The sequence below is a fragment of the Salmo salar genome, chromosome 04 (assembly GCF_965601325.2).
Source record: "Salmo salar chromosome 04, fSalSal1, whole genome shotgun sequence".
NCBI lineage: Eukaryota > Metazoa > Chordata > Actinopteri > Salmoniformes > Salmonidae > Salmo > Salmo salar.
In genome coordinates, this window is record NC_138294.1 from 9,176,607 (window position 1) to 9,194,106 (window position 17,500).

The following is a 17,500-nucleotide window of genomic DNA, read 5'->3' on the forward strand; positions in this document are numbered from 1 at the left end:
CCAAATTGCGTTTTTCCTCAAAAGAACAGACATGGAAGCAATCACACATTCACATCCCAGTAAGCTGTACAACATCAGAAATTCATACAGATGGGCCCAAAACAGCACAGAAGAATACCAGAAAGTAACCTGTAACCTAAATATCCAAACACTCTTAGATAACTTTCTGGATACCACATCCACTCACAGTAAAGAAGGAATCAGTCTTGCTGTAAAAACCACCAACTATATATTCAGGCAAACGGCAAAAGAATCACAACTGAAATGTATTAAAAACAAAAAAGACCACAGATGACAACTGGTTTGAAACTTAGAACACTTTCAAACCAAAAGCACAGAGACTCAAATAATGGTGAATTATGCCTTCGTTACTGTGAGACTTTAAAACTCTATAAACGTACACTCAGAACCAAAAAAGCAAGCAGCTGACACTAATTGAGGAATCCATAAACACAAACAACTTCTGGCAAAATTGGACAATCCCCTAAAAATGTACAAAGAGAGTAGTTAGCGATACAGAATGGTGACATATGGACAACCCATTTTAAAACACTCCACAACACTGTTAGATCTGATGCAAACGCAGAACAATGACAAATGAATGAGAAGTTGAATGGATTAGAAAAAGCTATAAAGGACAATCAAAATCCATTGGAATCCCCAATTACTGACCAGGAGCTCTATAAGAAACTTTAGTCCCTCAAATGTAAAAAAACATGCATCCTAAATGAGAAGTTAAAATTCACTAGTGCAAAATTTCAATTGGCTATATGAAAACTGTTTAATTTGATCCTGAGTGTAGGTTATTTCCCTGACATCTGGAATCAAGGACTCATTACCCCAATCTTTAAGAACAGAGACAAATTTGACCCTAACAATTACAGAGGCATTTGTGTGAACAGTAACCTGGGGAAGGTTTTCTGTAGTATTATAAATGTAAGAGTTCTAAGCTTCCTTAATAAGCACAATGTCTTGAGTAAAAGCCAAATTGGATTTATACCAAAACATCACACGATCAATCATATTTACACCCTACACACCCTGATAAACATGTCCACCAAAATAATACCAAAATATACGCTTGCTTTATCGACTTCCAAAAAGCATTTGATTCTATTTGGCATACAGGACTGTTCTACAAAGTTATTGAAAGGGGTGTAGGGGGTAAAACACATTACATAATTAAATCAATATATACTGGCAAAACGTGCAGCATTAAAATTGGCAAGAAAATAACAGATTTTTTTTTTAGCAGGTGTGGGGCCTTCACCAGGGTTGCAATCTGAGCCCTGCACTCTTCAATATTTACATCAACGAATTGGCCACTATTCTAGAAAAATCCTCAGCCCCTGGTGTTAGTCTCCACAATTCAGAGGTTAAATGCCTACTCTTTTCGCAGATGACCTATGCCTGCTGTCACCCTCAGCACATGGCCTACAGCAGAGCCTGGACCTGCTAGAGCAGTACTGCCAGACCTGGGCCCTGGCAGTAAACCCCAAAAAGACTAAAATAATGATTTTCCAGAGACGATCCAGATCTCAGGGAATTAGACTAAAGTTCTCAATTGGTACAAAATATATAGAGTACTGCCACACACTTACGGAACTCGCTGGGCACCTTGGGCAGGGCCCCCTGTAGCCAGGGAGAGCAGGGTGCCACCAGGGGGGGCGTCCCCGGGGGGCCAGCCGGGGGTGGCACACCTGTAGGCCGGATGAGCGCGCGCGGAGTGAATGAACTGAGAGAGAAAGCACGCAGGGCATTCTAAGCCATTAAACAACAAATTCAGATTGAAATACCCATTCAAATCTGGCAAAAACTAATTGAACATGTCATTGAACCTCACTGCACTTTGTGGCAGTGAGGTGTGGGGTCCACTTGCAAAACAAGATTTCACCCAATGGGACAAACACCCCATTGAGACAATGCATGTAGAGTTCTGTAAGATTCTCCTACATGTCCAGAGCACAACTACAAAGACAACATGCTGGGCAGAATTATATTTACACTATCTACTAATAATAAAAACTAAAAAAAGAGCAATTCAGTTATGGAAACATCTAAAATACAGTGACCCCCTCTCACATCATTACCAAGCCCTGCAAAAAATGTTAGTGTGTGTGGGAAGGGCGGTGTTTAGGTCACCTCTATGTGTGGCTGTAAGGGACATGTCCATGTTACTGGGTAGCGTATGTTTCTGTGGCCCTATGTGTGTGACTCATCTGGTGAATTACCAAAGTTAACTCTTTCCCTCTCCTTCCTCCCGCCTCTACTCCCCGACCCACTTCCTTCTTTCTCCCTCTCTCTGCCTAACTGCTACACACACACACGAGCATGCACACACTTTGCCAACTTTAAACCTGCCTGGTCATTAGGGATTTACCTTCTCCAGCTGCTGTCTCAACTCGCGTGTGTGTGTGTGTGTGTGTGTGTGTGTGTGTGTGTGTGTGTGTGTGTGTGTGTGTGTGTGTGTGTGTGTGTGTGTGTGTGTGTGTGTGTGTGTGTGTGTGTGTGTGTGTGTGTGTGTGTGTGTGTGTGTGTAAGAGAGAGAGAGAGCAGGTAAACATGTTGATAGTAATCAAGCATGTCACCTTCACTTTCCCCTTCTATCTCATCCCCCAATTCCTCTCTCTCTCTCTCTCTCTCTCTCTCCCTACCTCCATCCCTCTCTCTCTCTCTCTCTCTCTCTCTCGCCGTCTCTCTCCCTCCCTCTCTCACCCTCTCTCTCTCACTCTCTCGCTCTCTGTCTCTCTCTGTCTCTCTCTGTTTCTCTCTCTCTGTCTCTCCCTCTCTTTGTTTCTCTGTTTCTCTCTCCCTCTCTCACCGTTTCTGTCTTCATCTATCTATCTCTCCATTTGACCTTTTTTCCTCATCTACATAAAACAGAACATTCAGTCAGTCTAAGTGTCTAAGTAGTGACTGATGAGTGATGGAGGTAAAACACACCTGATTCCCCTCCACTCTAGGGCTGTGTATATGTGTGAGTGTGTGTGTGCATGCATGTATGTATGTGTGTATCTGCGTTCGTATGCATGAGGGTGTGTGTGTGTGTGCCAGTGTGTGCGTGGAATAAGTGATGTGTGCCGTGTTGTATTAGGAAGTGTGTGATCATTACAGTCTGACAGGTTGGAGCTCAGCCCGAGGCTAAAGCCTTGGGCCAGAACACACTTCCCCGTTTGGTCCCGTGTGGCTCAGACGGTAGAGCATGGCTGTTGCAACGCCAAGGTTGTGGGTTCGATTCCAGCTGGGGACCAATATGAATAAAGTATGACTGTAAGTCTCTCTGGATCAGTCTGCTAAATGATTTAAATGTAAAGGGTGTGATTCACACAGTTCTACCAACACGATTCTCTGTTTTTAACAACTAGATCTCACGGTTTTACTTCATTTGACTTCAGATCCTGACGTTTGTCCAAGTTTTTTTTCCAAAGATACTCTAAAAGTCAAATTTCTATGTTTTTTTTTGACACCCTGGTTGCTCCTCCTGCTCCGCATTGGTCCTTTTCTCAAAACATCACATTTTGAAGTTTCTCCAAAATGTCACAATTTGAAGTGAAGTGTTAACCTGTTATGGCTAGGGGGCAGTATTTTCACGGCTGGATAAAAAACGTACCCGATTTAATCTGGTTACTACTCCTGCCCAGTAACTAGAATATGCATATAATTATTGGCTTTGGATAGAAAACACCCTAAAGTTTCTAAAACTGTTTGAATGGTGTCTGTGAGTATAACAGAACTCATATGGCAGGCCAAAATCTGAGAAGGTTTCATTCAGGAAGTGGCCTGTCTGACAAGGTGTCGTTCTTCTTGTCTCTGTTTATTGAAGAGTGAGGATCTTAGCTGTCCCGTGACACTTCCTACGGCTGCCATAGGTTCTCAGAAGGCGGCAAAAAGCGGAATCGTGGCTTTGCAGGCTCTGGCTGAAACAAAGTAGCGCGTTTGGGTAGTGGCTGGTTACAGTACTGTGAGACTCAGGCTCGTGCCCGCGTCGACCGAAAGGTTTGTTTTCATTCCTCTGTTTAGCTAAATGGACATTCCCGGTCGGAATATTATCGCTTTTTTACGAGAAAAATGGCATAAAAATGGATTTTAAACAGCGGTTGACATGCTTCAAAGTACGGTAATGGAATATTTAGATTTTTTTTGTCACGAATTGCGCCATGCGCACGACCCTTCTTTACCATTCGGATAGTGTCTGGGACGCACGAACAAAACGCCGCTATTCGGATATAACGATGGATTATTTTGGACCAAACCAACATTTGTTATTGAAGTAGCAGTCCTGGGAGTGCATTCTGACGAAGACAACAAAAGGTAACCAAACTTTTATAATAGTAAATCTGATATTGATGAGTGCTAAACTTGCCGGGTGTCTAAATAGCTAGCCCGTGATGCCTGGGCTATGTACTTAGAATATTGCAAAATGTGCTTTCACCAAAAAGCTATTTTAAAATCGGACATATCGAGTGAATAGAGGAGTTATGTATCTATAATTCTTAAAATAATTGTTATGCTTTTTGTGAACGTTTATCGTGAGTAATTTAGTAAATTGTTAGCAAATTCCCCGGAAGTTTCTCAAACATATGACTATTTTACACCATTTTAAAGACAAGACTCTCGTTAATCTAACCACATTGTCCGATTTCAAAAAGGCTTTACAGCGAAAGCAAAACATTAGATTATGTCAGGAGAGTACCCTGCCAAAAATAATCACACAGACATTTTCAAAGAAAGCATATATGTCACATAAAACCAAAACCACAGCTAAATGCAGCACTAACCTTTGATGATCTTCATCAGATGACACTCCTAGGACATTATGTTATACAATACATGCATGTTTTGTTCAATCAAGTTCATATTTATATCAAAAAACAGCTTTTTACATTAGCATGTGATGTTCAGAACTAGCATACCCACCGCAAACTTCCGGTGAATTTACTAAATTACTCACGATAAACGTTCACAAAATACATAACAATTATTTGAAGAATTATAGATACAGAACTCCTTTATGCAATCGCGGTGTCAGATTTTAAAATAGCTTTTCGGCGAAAGCACATTTTGTAATATTCTGAGTAGATAGCTCGGCCATCACAGGCTAGCTAATTTGACACCCACCAAGTTTGGTGCTCACTAAACTCAGAATTACTATTAGAAAAATTGTACCTTTGCTGTTCTTCATCAGAATGCACTCCCAGGACTTCTACTTCAACAACAAATGTTGTTTTGGTTCCAAATTATCCATAGTTATATTCAAATAGCTCCGTTTTGTTCGTGCGTTCAGGTCACTATTCGAAGGGTGACGCGCAAGATCGTTTTGTGTCAACAATTGTCAAAATATTCCATTACCGTACTTCGAAGCTTGTCAAACGCTATTTAAAATCAATTTTTATGCAATTTTTCTCGTAAAATAGCGATACTATTCCAACCGGGCGACGTTGTATTCATTCAAAGGCTGAAAGAAAAAAATTGAGATCTTCTCAGGTTTTGGCCTGCCATATGAGTTCTGTTATACTCACAGACACCATTCAAACAGTTTTAGAAACTTTAGAGTGTTTTCTATCCAAATCAACTAATTATATGCATATTCTCATTTCTGGGCAAGAGAAGTAACCAGTTTAAATCGGGTATGTTTTTTATCCGGCCGTGCAAATACTGCCCCCTAGCCCCAACAGGTTTAGGAGAGGGTTAAACAATCAAATAATAAACACATGCGTACCCACTGGGATTGAACCTGTGACCTTCGGGTTCGGAGTAATGGGATAAGGTCCATCCAAAACACAAGCCAACTTGATGGTAATAGTGCTCAATGCTGCCTCTTGTGCCAAGTTTGAAGCCATTTACCGACATCCTCAGGTAATGGACAGACGTCCAAATTTGAATTTAATCTTGAGCGATCTGGCAGTTTTTTACCCTTTATTGCTAGCGTGTGTGTGTGTGTGTGTTTTCGATTGACAAAGCTCTACCAACCAGTTTATTTCTCTCTCTCTCTCCCCCACTCTGTCTCACTCTGTCTCTCGCTTTCTCTCTCACTCTGTCTCTCTCTCTGTCTCACCCTGTCTCTCTCTCTCTCTATCTCACTCTCTCTGTCACTCTGTCTCTCTCCCGCTCTCTTTCTCTCTCTCCCGCTCTCTTTCTCTGTCTCATTCTCTCTATTTCTCTCTCTTTTTCTCTCTCTCTCTCTGTCTCTCTCTCTCTCTCTCTGTCTCTATCTCTGTTTCTGTCTTTCTCTTTCTTTCTATTCTGCTCTTTGTATATATTGAGTCATTTGTTGTTGCCTTACAAAACTAGTTGTACTCTCTGAGGTCAATTTCCAGGACTCTCCTAAACTTCCAAAAACAATATGTTTCCCAAATGGCACCCTATTCCCTATTTAGTGCGCTACTTTTGTCCAGGACCCATAGGTACTATTTACGATATAGGGTGACATTTGGCACACAGACTTTGTTTGAAAAGAAAGAGTAGTATACTTTTTCTCTCTCTCTTTACAACAGGGCTATTCAGCTCAAGCACCGGACAGCCAAGACACTTCATCTTGGTGTTCATTTTCTCAGGCTCTTTCTCAATGTGTCTTTCCTCATGTCCTCTCATTGCATTCTTCTCAAAGTCTGCTGGACAGAATGATGTCCCTTCCCTCTGACTCTTTCCCCAAAATGTATTTTCAGGAAGAGACAAAGGGAAGAGATTAATTGTGAAAGAGTCTTTGGCCACGTCCCAGGCAGTGTATAGGTGGATTGGTGTTTAGGTAGATAGGTGGATAGGTGGACAGGTGTACAGGTGTTTAGGTAGATAGGTGGATAGGTGGACAGGTGTACAGGTGTTTAGGTAGATAGGTGGATAGGTGGACAGGTGGTTAGGTGGATAGGTAGATAGCTGTTTAGGTGGATAGGTGGACAGGTGTTTAGGGAGATAGGAGGATAGGTGGACAGGTAGTTAGGTGGATAGGTAGATAGCTGTTTAGGTGGATAGGTGGATAGGTGGACAGGTGTTTAGGTGGACAGGTGTTTTGGTGTTTAGGTAGAAAGGTGGATAGGTGTTTAGATGGATAGGTGTTTAGGTGGATAGGTGGATAGGTGGATAGGTGTTTAGGTGGATTGGTGGACAGGTGGACAGGTGTTTAGGTAGATAGGAGGATAGGTGGACAGGTGGTTAGGTGGATAGGTGGATAGGTGGACAGGTGTTTAGGTGGACAGGTGTTTTGGTGTTTAGGTAGAAAGGTGGATAGGTAGATAGGTGTTTAGGTAGATAGGTGGATAGGTGTTTATGTAGATAGGTGGATAGGTGTTTAGGTGGATAGGTGGACAGGTGGATAGGTGGATAGGTGGACAGGTGGATAGGTGGACAGGTGTTTAGGTAGATAGGTGGACAGGTAGAAAGGTAGATAGGTGGATAGGTGGACAGGAGTTTAGGTAGATAGGTGGATAGGTGTTTAGGTGGATACGTGGACAAGTGTTTAGGTAGATAGGTGGATAGGTGTTAAGGTGAACACGTCTTAAAGTAGATCTGGGGATAGGTGGACAGGTGGACAGGTGGATAGGTAGATAGGTGGATAGGTGTTTAGGTGGATAGGTGAATAGGTGTTTAGGTGTTTAGGTGGATAGGTGTTTAGGTGTTTAGGTGGATAGGTGTTTAGGTAGATATGTGGATAGATGGATATGTGTTTAGGTAGATAGGTGGATAGGTGTTTAGGCAGATAGGTGGATAGATGGATATGTGTTTAGGTAGATAGGTGGAGAGGTGTTTAGGTAGGTAGGTGGATAGGTGGACAGGTGTTTAGGTAGATAAGAGGATAGGTAGATAGGCTGACAGGTGTTTAGGTAGATAGGTGGATAGGTGGATAGGTTTTTAGGTGGATAGGTAGACAGGTGGATAGGTGGACAGGTGTTTAGGTAGACAGGTGGATAGGTGTTTAGGTAGATAGGGGGGTAGGTGTTTAGGTAGATAGGGGGATAGGTGTTTAGGTGGATAGGTGGATAGGTGTTTAGTTAGATAGTTAGATAGGTGGATAGGTGTTTAGATGGATAGGTGGAGAGGTAGTTGGGTAGATAGGTGGATAGGTGTTTAGGTAGATAGGTAGATAGGTGGATAGGTGTTTAGATGGATAGGTGGACAGGTAGTTAGGTGGATAGGTGTTTAGGTAGATAGTTGGATAGGAGTTCAGGTGGATAGGTGGATAGGTAGATAGGTGAATAGGTGATTAGGTGGATAAGTGTTTAGGTGGTTAGGTGGACAGGTGTTCAGGTAGATAGGTGGACAGGTATTTAGGTAGATAGTTGGATAGGTGTTTAGGTGGATAGGTGGATAGTTGTTTAGGTGGATAGGTGGATTGGTGTTTAGGTGGATAGGTAGATAGGTGGATAGATGTTTAGGTAGACAAGTGGATAGGTGGATTGGTGTTTAGGTGGATAGGTGGATAGGTAGATAGGTGGATAGATGTTTAGGTAGACAAGTGGATAGGTGTTTAGGTTGATAGGTGGATTGGTGGATTGGTGTTTAGGTGGATTTGTGGATAGGTGTTTAGGGAGATAGGTGGAAAGGTGTGTAGGTAAATAGGTAGATAGGTGCATAGGTGGATAGGTGTTTAGGTGGATAGGTGTTTAGTTGGATAGGTGTTTAGGTGGATAGGTGTTTAGTTGTTTAGTTGGATAGGTGTTTAGATGGATATGTGGATAGGTGGATAGGTGGATATGTGGATAGGTGTTTAGGTGGATAGGTGGATAGGTGGATAGGTGTTTAGGTGGATAGGTGGATTGGTGTTTATGTGGGTAGGTGGACAGGTGGATAGGTAGATAGGTGGATAGGTGTTTAGGTGGATAGGTGTTTAGGTGGATAGGTGAATAGGTGTTTAGGTGTTTAGGTGGATAGGTGTTTAGGTGTTTAGGTGGATAGGTGTTTAGGTAGATATGTGGATAGATGGATATGTGTTTAGGTAGATAGGTGGATAGGTGTTTAGGCAGATAGGTGGATAGATGGATATGTGTTTAGGTAGATAGGTGGAGAGGTGTTTAGGTAGGTAGGTGGATAGGTGGACAGGTGTTTAGGTAGATAAGAGGATAGGTAGATAGGCTGACAGGTGTTTAGGTAGATAGGTGGATAGGTTTTTAGGTGGATAGGTGGATAGGTGGACAGGTGTTTAGGTAGACAGGTGGATAGGTGTTTAGGTAGATAGGGGGGTAGGTGTTTAGGTAGATAGGGGGATAGGTGTTTAGGTGGATAGGTGGATAGGTGTTTAGTTAGATAGGTAGATAGGTGGATAGGTGTTTAGATGGATAGGTGGAGAGGTAGTTGGGTAGATAGGTGGATAGGTGTTTAGGTAGATAGGTAGATAGGTGGATAGGTGTTTAGATGGATAGGTGGACAGGTAGTTAGGTGGATAGGTGTTTAGGTAGATAGTTGGATAGGAGTTCAGGTGGATAGGTGGATAGGTAGATAGGTGATTAGGTGGATAAGTGTTTAGGTGGTTAGGTGGACAGGTGTTCAGGTAGATAGGTGGACAGGTATTTATGTAGATAGTTGGATAGGTGTTTAGGTGGATAGGTGGATAGTTGTTTAGGTGGATAGGTGGATTGGTGTTTAGGTGGATAGGTAGATAGGTGGATAGATGTTTAGGTAGACAAGTGGATAGGTGGATTGGTGTTTAGGTGGATAGGTGGATAGGTAGATAGGTGGATAGATGTTTAGGTAGACAAGTGGATAGGTGTTTAGGTTGATAGGTGGATTGGTGGATTGGTGTTTAGGTGGATTTGTGGATAGGTGTTTAGGGAGATAGGTGGAAAGGTGTGTAGGTAAATAGGTAGATAGGTGCATAGGTGGATAGGTGTTTAGGTGGATAGGTGTTTAGTTGGATAGGTGTTTAGGTGGATAGGTGTTTAGTTGTTTAGTTCGATAGGTGTTTAGATGGATATGTGGATAGGTGGATAGGTGGATATGTGGATAGGTGTTTAGGTGGATAGGTGGATAGGTGGATAGGTGTTTAGGTGGATAGGTGGATTGGTGTTTATGTGGGTAGGTGGACAGGTGGATAGGTAGATAGGTGGATAGGTGTTTAGGTGGATAGGTGTTTAGGTGGATAGGTGGATAGGTGTTTAGGTAGATAGGTGGATAGGTGTTTAGGTGGATAGGTGTTTAGGTAGATAGGTGGATAGGTGTTTAGGTGGATAGGTGTTTAGGTGTTTAGGTGGATAGGTGGATAGGTGTTTAGGTAGATAGGTGTATAGGTGTTTAGGTGGATAGGTGTTTAGGTAGATAGGTGGATAGGTGTTTAGGTGGATAGGTGTTTAGGTGGATAGGTGTTTAGGTAGATAGGTGTTAAGCTGGATAGGTGTTTAGGTGGATAGGTGAATAGGTGGATAGGTGGATAGGTGGATAGGTGTTTAGGTGGATAGGTGGATAGGTGTTTAGGTGGATAGGTGTTTAGTTACATAGGTAGATAGGTGGATAGGTGGATAGGTGTTTAGGTAGATAGGTGTTTAGGTGGATAGGTGGATAGGTGGATAGGTGTTTAGGTAGATAGGTGGATAGGTGTTTAGGTGGATAGGTGTTTAGGTGGATAGGTGTTTAGGTAGATAGGTGGATAGGTGTTTAGGTAGATAGGAAGATAGGTGGATAGTTTATTAGGTGGATAGGTGTTTAGGTAGATAGGTGGATAGGTGTTAAGCTGGATAGGTGTTTAGATGGATAGGTGGATAGGTGTTTAGGTAGATAGGTGAATAGGTGTTAAGCTGGATAGGTGTTTAGGTGGATAGGTGAATAGGTGGATAGGTGTTTAGGTGGATAGGTGGATAGGTGTTTAGGTGGATAGGTGTTTAGTTACATAGGTAGATAGGTTGATAGGTGGATAGGTGTTTAGGTAGATAGGTGGATAGGTGGATAGGTGGATAGGTGTTTAGGTAGATAGGTGTTTAGGTGGATAGGTGGATAGGTGTTTAGGTGGATAGGTGTTTAGGTAGATAGGTGGATAGGTGTTTAGGCAGATAGGAAGATAGGTGGATAGTTTATTAGGTTGATAGGTGTTTAGGTAGATAGGTGGATAGGTGTTAAGCTGGATAGGTGTTTAGGTGGATAGGTGGACAGGTGGATGGGTGAATAGGTGGATAGGTGTTTAGGTAGATAGTAGGATAGGTGGATAGGTGTTTAGGTGGATAGGTGTTTTGGCAGATAGGTGGATAGGTGTTTAGGTGGATAGGTGGATAGGTGTTTAGGTGGATATGTGGATAGGTGAATAGGTTGATAGGTGTTCAGGTAGATAGCTGTATAGGTGTTTAGGTAGATAGGTGGATAGGTGTTTAGGTGGATAGGTGGATAGGTGCATAGGTGTTTAGGTGGATAGGTGTTTAGTTACATAGGTAGATAGGTTGATAGGTGTTTAGATAGATAGGTGGAAAGGTGTTTAGGTAGATAGGTGGATTGGTGTTTAGGTGGATAGGTGGATAGTTGTTTAGGTAGATAGGTGGATAGGTGTTTAGGTAGATAGGTGTTTAGGTAGATAGGTGGATTGGTGTTTAGGTGGATAGGTTTTTAGGTGGATAGGTGTTTAGGTACATATGTGGATAGGTGGATAGGTGTTTAGGTGGATAGGTGGATAGGTGTTTAGGTGGATAGGTGTATAGGTAGATAGGTGGATAGGTGTTTAGGTGGATAGGTGTATAGGTGGATAGGTGTTTGGGTAGATAGGTGGATAGGTTGATTGGTGGATAGGTGTTTAGGTAGATAGGTGTTTAGGTAGATAGGTAGATAGGTGGATAGGCGAACAGGTGTTTAGGTGTTTAGGTGGATAGGTGGATAGGTGTTTAGGTAGATAGGTGTTTAGGTGGATAGGTGGATAGGTGCATAGGTGTTTAGGTGGATAGGTGTTTAGTTACATAGGTAGATAGGTTGATAGGTGTTTAGATAGATAGGTGGAATGGTGTTTAGGTAGATAGGTGGATTGGTGTTTAGGTGGATAGTTGTTTAGGTAGATAGGTGGATAGGTGTTTAGGTAGATAGGTGTTTAGGTAGATAGGTGTATAGGTGGATTGGTGTTTAGGTGGATAGGTTTTTAGGTGGATAGGTGTTTAGGTAGATATGTGGATAGGTGGATAGGTGTTTAGGTAGATAGGTGGATAGGTTTTTAGGTGGATAGGTGTTTAGGTAGATATGTGGATAGGTGGATAGGTGTTTAGGTGGATAGGTGGATAGGTGTTTAGGTGGATAGGTGTATAGGTGGATAGGTGTTTAGGTGGATAGGTGTATAGGTGGATAGGTGTTTGGGTAGATAGGTGGATAGGTTGATTGGTGGATAGGTGTTTAGGTAGATAGGTGTTTAGGTAGATAGGTAGATAGGTGGATAGGTGAACAGGTGTTTAGGTGTTTAGGTGGATAGGTGTTTAGGTAGACAGATGGATAGGTTGATAGGTGGATTGGTGGATAAGTGTTTAGTTGGATAGGTAGATAAGTAGATGTTTAGGTGGATAGGTGGATAGGTGGATAGGTAGATAGGTAGTTAGGTAGGTGGATAGGTGGATAGGTAGATAGGTAGATAGGTTGATAGGTAGATAAGAAGATAGGTGGATATAGGTAGATAGGTTTGTAACACAGTAGATCAGTTGACCACATCATAAACTGATACCTGACTGCCTCACCATGGGCTAGCGCCTGACTGTCTCGCCACGTGGTAACGCCTGACTGTCTCGCCACGTGGTAACGCCTGACTGTCTCACCACGTGGTAACGCCTGACTGTCTCGCCACGTGGTAACGCCTGACTGCCTCGCCACGTGGTAACGCCTGACTGCCTCGCCACGTGGTAACGCCTGGCTGCCTCGCCACGTGGTAGCGCGCCACGTGGTAACACCTGACTGCCTCGCCACGTGGTAACACCTGACTGCCTCACCACGTGGTAGCGCCTGGCTGCCTCGCCACGTGGTAGCGCCTGACTGCCTCGCCACGTGGTAGCGCCTGACTGCCTCGCCACGTGGTAACGCATGACTGCCTCGCCACGTGGTAACGCTAGACTGCCTCGCCACGTGGTAACGCCTGACTGCCTCGCCACGTGGTAACGCCTGACTGCCTCGCCACGTGGTAACGCCTGACTGTCTCGCCACGTGGTAACGCCTGACTGTCTCGCCACGTGGTAACGCCTGACTGCCTCGCCACGTGGTAACGCCTGACTGTCTCGCCACGTGGTAACGCCTGACTGTCTCGCCACGTGGTAACGCCTGACTGTCTCGCCACGTGGTAAAGCCTGACTGTCTCGCCACGTGGTAATGCCTGACTGTCTTGCCACGTGGTAACGCCTGACTGTCTCGCCACGTGGTAACGCCTGACTGCCTCGCCACGTGGTAACACCTGACTGTCTCGCCACGTGGTAACGCCTGACTGTCTCGCCACGTGGTAACGCCTGACTGTCTCGCCACGTGGTAACACCTGACTGCCTAGCCACGTGGTAACACCTGACTGCCTCGCCACGTGGTAACGCCTGACTGTCTCGCCACGTGGTAACGCTAGACTGCCTCGCCACGTGGTAACGCCTGACTGCCTCGCCACGTGGTAACGCCTGACTGTCTCGCCACGTGGTAACGCCTGACTGTCTCGCCACGTGGTAACGCCTGACTGTCTCGCCACGTGGTAACGCCTGACTGCCTCGCCACGTGGTAACGCTAGACTGCCTCGCCACGTGGTAACACCTGACTGTCTCGCCACGTGGTAACGCCTGACTGCCCAGTTGACCACCTGTTGATGCAACGCAACAGGCTGAAATGTAGGAAGCATGGAACTTTATCTCTCTGTGGAATCAGAGATGACTCAGACCCAGGCTACTGGACTCTCAGGAATGAAAAGGAAACTGGGCTATAAGCCAAATGGGCCCTTTTCCAAAATGTACCCTTGTCAAAAGTAGTGTACTATGTAGGGAATAGTGTTCCATTTGGGTTAAAGCCTAGCAGTACTCTGGTCCTCTGAGTAACCTTGCTTTATCAGCTCCAAAGGTATGGAACTCATTAGTTCACAATCTGTTTCTAATTATTATTCATTTTCATTCTTGGTGTTCTAGTTCTCCCTTTCCGTTTCCTTATCTCCCTCCCTCTGTTGATCAAGTTTTGGTTTAACTTGAAAAATAAAGTAAGGAAGTCTTCTTCCACCTCTCCTCCATCTCTGTTTTTCCTCTGCATCTCACCGTCTCCTCTGTTTCCTTCTTTCAAGTTTCAAGCCTCTCTCTTTTCTCTCACTCCCTCTCTTCCTTTCTACCCCTCCCCTCCCCTCCCCTCTCTCTCTCTCTCTCTCTCTCTCTCTCTCTCTCTCCCTCCTACCTCTTTTCCTCCCTCTCTCTCTTTCTCCCTCCTCCCTCTCTTCCTTTCTCAACCTACAAATCAAATCAAAATCAAATCAAATGTATTTGTCACATACACATGGTTAGCAGGTGTTAATGCAAGTGTCGCGAAATGCTTGTGCTTCTAGTTCCGACAATGCAGTAATATCTAACAAGTAATCTATCAATTCCACAACAACTACCTTGTACACACAAGTGTAAAGGAATGAATACGAATATGTACATAAAAATATATAAATGAGTGATGGCCGAACGGCATAGGCAAGATGTAATAGATGGTATAGAGTACAGTATATACATATGAGATGAGTATTGTAGGGTATGAAAACATATAAAGCAGCATTGTTTAAGGTGGCTAGTGATACATTACATCAGGATGGCAAGATGCAGTAGATGGTATAGAGTACAGTCTATACATATGAGATGAGTAATGTAGGTTATGAAAACATTATATAAAGTGGCATTGTTTAAAGTGGCTAGTGATACATCTAATACATCAAGATGGCAAGATGCAGTAAATGGTATAGAGTACAGTATTTACATATGAGATGAGTAATGTAGGTTATGAAAACATTATATAAAGTGGCATTGTTTAAAGTGGCTAGTGATACATCTAATACATCAAGATGGCAAGATGCAGTAAATGGTATAGAGTACAGTATATACATATGAGATGAGTAATGTAGGTTATGAAAACATTATATAAAGTGGCATTGTTTAAAGTGGCTAGTGATACATTTATTACATCAAGATGGCAAGATGCAGTAGATGGTATAGCGTTCAGTCTATACATATGAGATGAATAATGTAGCTTATGTAAACATCTAATATAAATAATATAAAGTGGCAAGTGATAAACTGATTACATCAATTTTCCCATTATTAAAGTGGCTGAGGTTGACTCAGTATGTTGTCAGCAGCCCCTCAATGTTAGTGATGACTGTTTAACAGTCTGATGGCCTTGAGATAGAAGCTGTTTTTCAGTCTCTCGGTTGCAGCTTTGATGCACCTGTACTGACCTCGCCTTCTGGATGATAGCGGGGTGAACAGGCAGTGGCTCGAGTGGTTGCTGTCCTTGATGATCTTTTTGGCCTTCCTGTGACATCGGGTGGTGTAGGTGTCCTGGAGGGCAGGTAGTTTGCACCCGGTGATGCGTTGTGCAGACCTCACTACCCTCTGGAGAGCCTTCCGGTTATGGGCAGAGCAGCTGGCGTACCAGGCGGTGATACAGCCCGACAGGATGCTCTCGATTGTGCATCTGTAAAAGTTTGTGAGTGTTTTTGGTGACAAGCCAAATTTCTTCAGCCTCCTGAGGTTGAAGAGGCGCTGCTGCTCCTTCTTCACCACACTGTCTGTGTGGGTGGACCATTTCAGTTTGTCCGTGATGTGTACGCCGAGGAACTTAAAACTCTCCACCCTCTCCACTACTGTCCCGTCAATGTGGATGGGGGGATGTTTCCTGAAGTCCACGATCATCTCCTTTGTTTTGTTGACATTGAGTGTGAGGTTATTTTCCTGACACCACACTCCGAGGGCCCTCACCTCCTCCCTGTAGGCCGTCTCGTCGTTGTTGGTAATCAAGCCTACCACTGTTGTGTCGTCTGCAAACTTGATGATTGAGTTGGAGGCGTGCATGGCCACGCAGTCATGGGTGAACAGGGAGTACAGTAGAGGGCTGAGAACGCACCCTTGTAGGGACCCAGTGTTGAGGATCAGCGGGGTGGAGATGTTATTACCTACCCTCACCACCCTTCCCTCTCTCTCTCTCTCTCTCTCTCTCTCTCTCTCTCTCTCTCTCTCTCTCTCTCTCTCTCTCTCTCTCTCTCTCTCTCCTCTCTCTCTCTCTCTCCCTCTACCTATCTACCCCCCTCTCTCTCCCTCCTTCCTCTCTACCCCTCCCTCTCTCTCTCTCTCCTACCTCTCTACCCTTCCCTCTCTCTCTCTCCCTCCCACCTCTTTTCATCCCTCTCTCTCCCTCCCTCCTCCCTCTATTCCTTTCTCAATCTACCCCTTCCTGTCTCTCTCTCTCTCTCTCTCCTCTCTCCTCTCTCTCCTCTCTCTCTCTCTCTCTCTCTCTCTCTCTCTCTCCCTCCTTTCTCTCTCTACCCATCCCTCTCTCTCTCCCTCCCTCCTACCTCTCTACCCTTCCCTCTCTCTCTCTCTCCCTCCTACCTCTCTACCCTTCCTGTCTCTCTCTCTCTCTCCCTCCTAGCTCTCTACCCTTCCCATCTCTCTCTCTCTCTCTCTCTTCCTCCTACCTCTTTTCATCCCTCTCTCTCTCTCCCTCCTCCCTCTCTTCCTTTCTCAACCTACCCCTTCCTGTCTGTCTCTCTCTCTCCCTCCTACCTCTCTACCCTTCCCATCTCTTTCTCTCTGTCTCCCTCCTACCTGTTTTCCTCCCTCTCTCTTTCAACCCCTACAAAGAGGCTATTGCTCCAAGCACCCATCTGTCATCTGTCAATCATACAAAAACAAGAATAAACAAACATGTAAAATGTATGAATAAAAATACAAATATTTGAATAATTATGATCTCATTGACCTCTTTCTATCACAAAAATAAATTTAAAAACGAAGATTTTGTTCTTAATTGACTTCCTGTATAAATAGTTATAATAAAATCAGACACACATTCAGAACCTACGCAAAAATAAACTTTTCACAGTTAAAACTTCTCTCTCCCTCATTTATTTTCTTACGCTACAACAACAGCCTCCCTCTGTCAGGGTGACAAGTGAGGCAGCTGTAGCCAATTTGAATACAAATCCCTACAAATGAAATTCTGTTTAAAAAGAAGGGATATATTAGGGAGGAAAATAGAAGAAGATGAGAGAGAGAGATAGAGAGAGAGAGAGAAGAGGGGGGAGGAAAGAGGGGGGGGGTGGAGAGAGAGAGGGGTGGAGAAATAGAGAGGAGGGGGAGTGGAGAGAGAGAGAAAGAGAGAGAGAAGGGGTTGGAGAGGAGAGAGAGAGAGAGAGAGAGGGGATGGAGCGAGAGAGAGCGAGAGGGGGGTGGAGAGAGCGAGAGAGAGGGGGATAAGAGAGAGAGGGTGAGAGAGAGAGAGTGAGAGAAAGAGAGAGAGAGAGAGAGAGAGGAGGGGGGTGGAGAGAGTACGAGAGAGAGAGAGAGAAAGGAGGGAGTGTGTTTGTGATTCCTACAACGAGACACACACCTGTGACCTGCAGACCCTGACATGA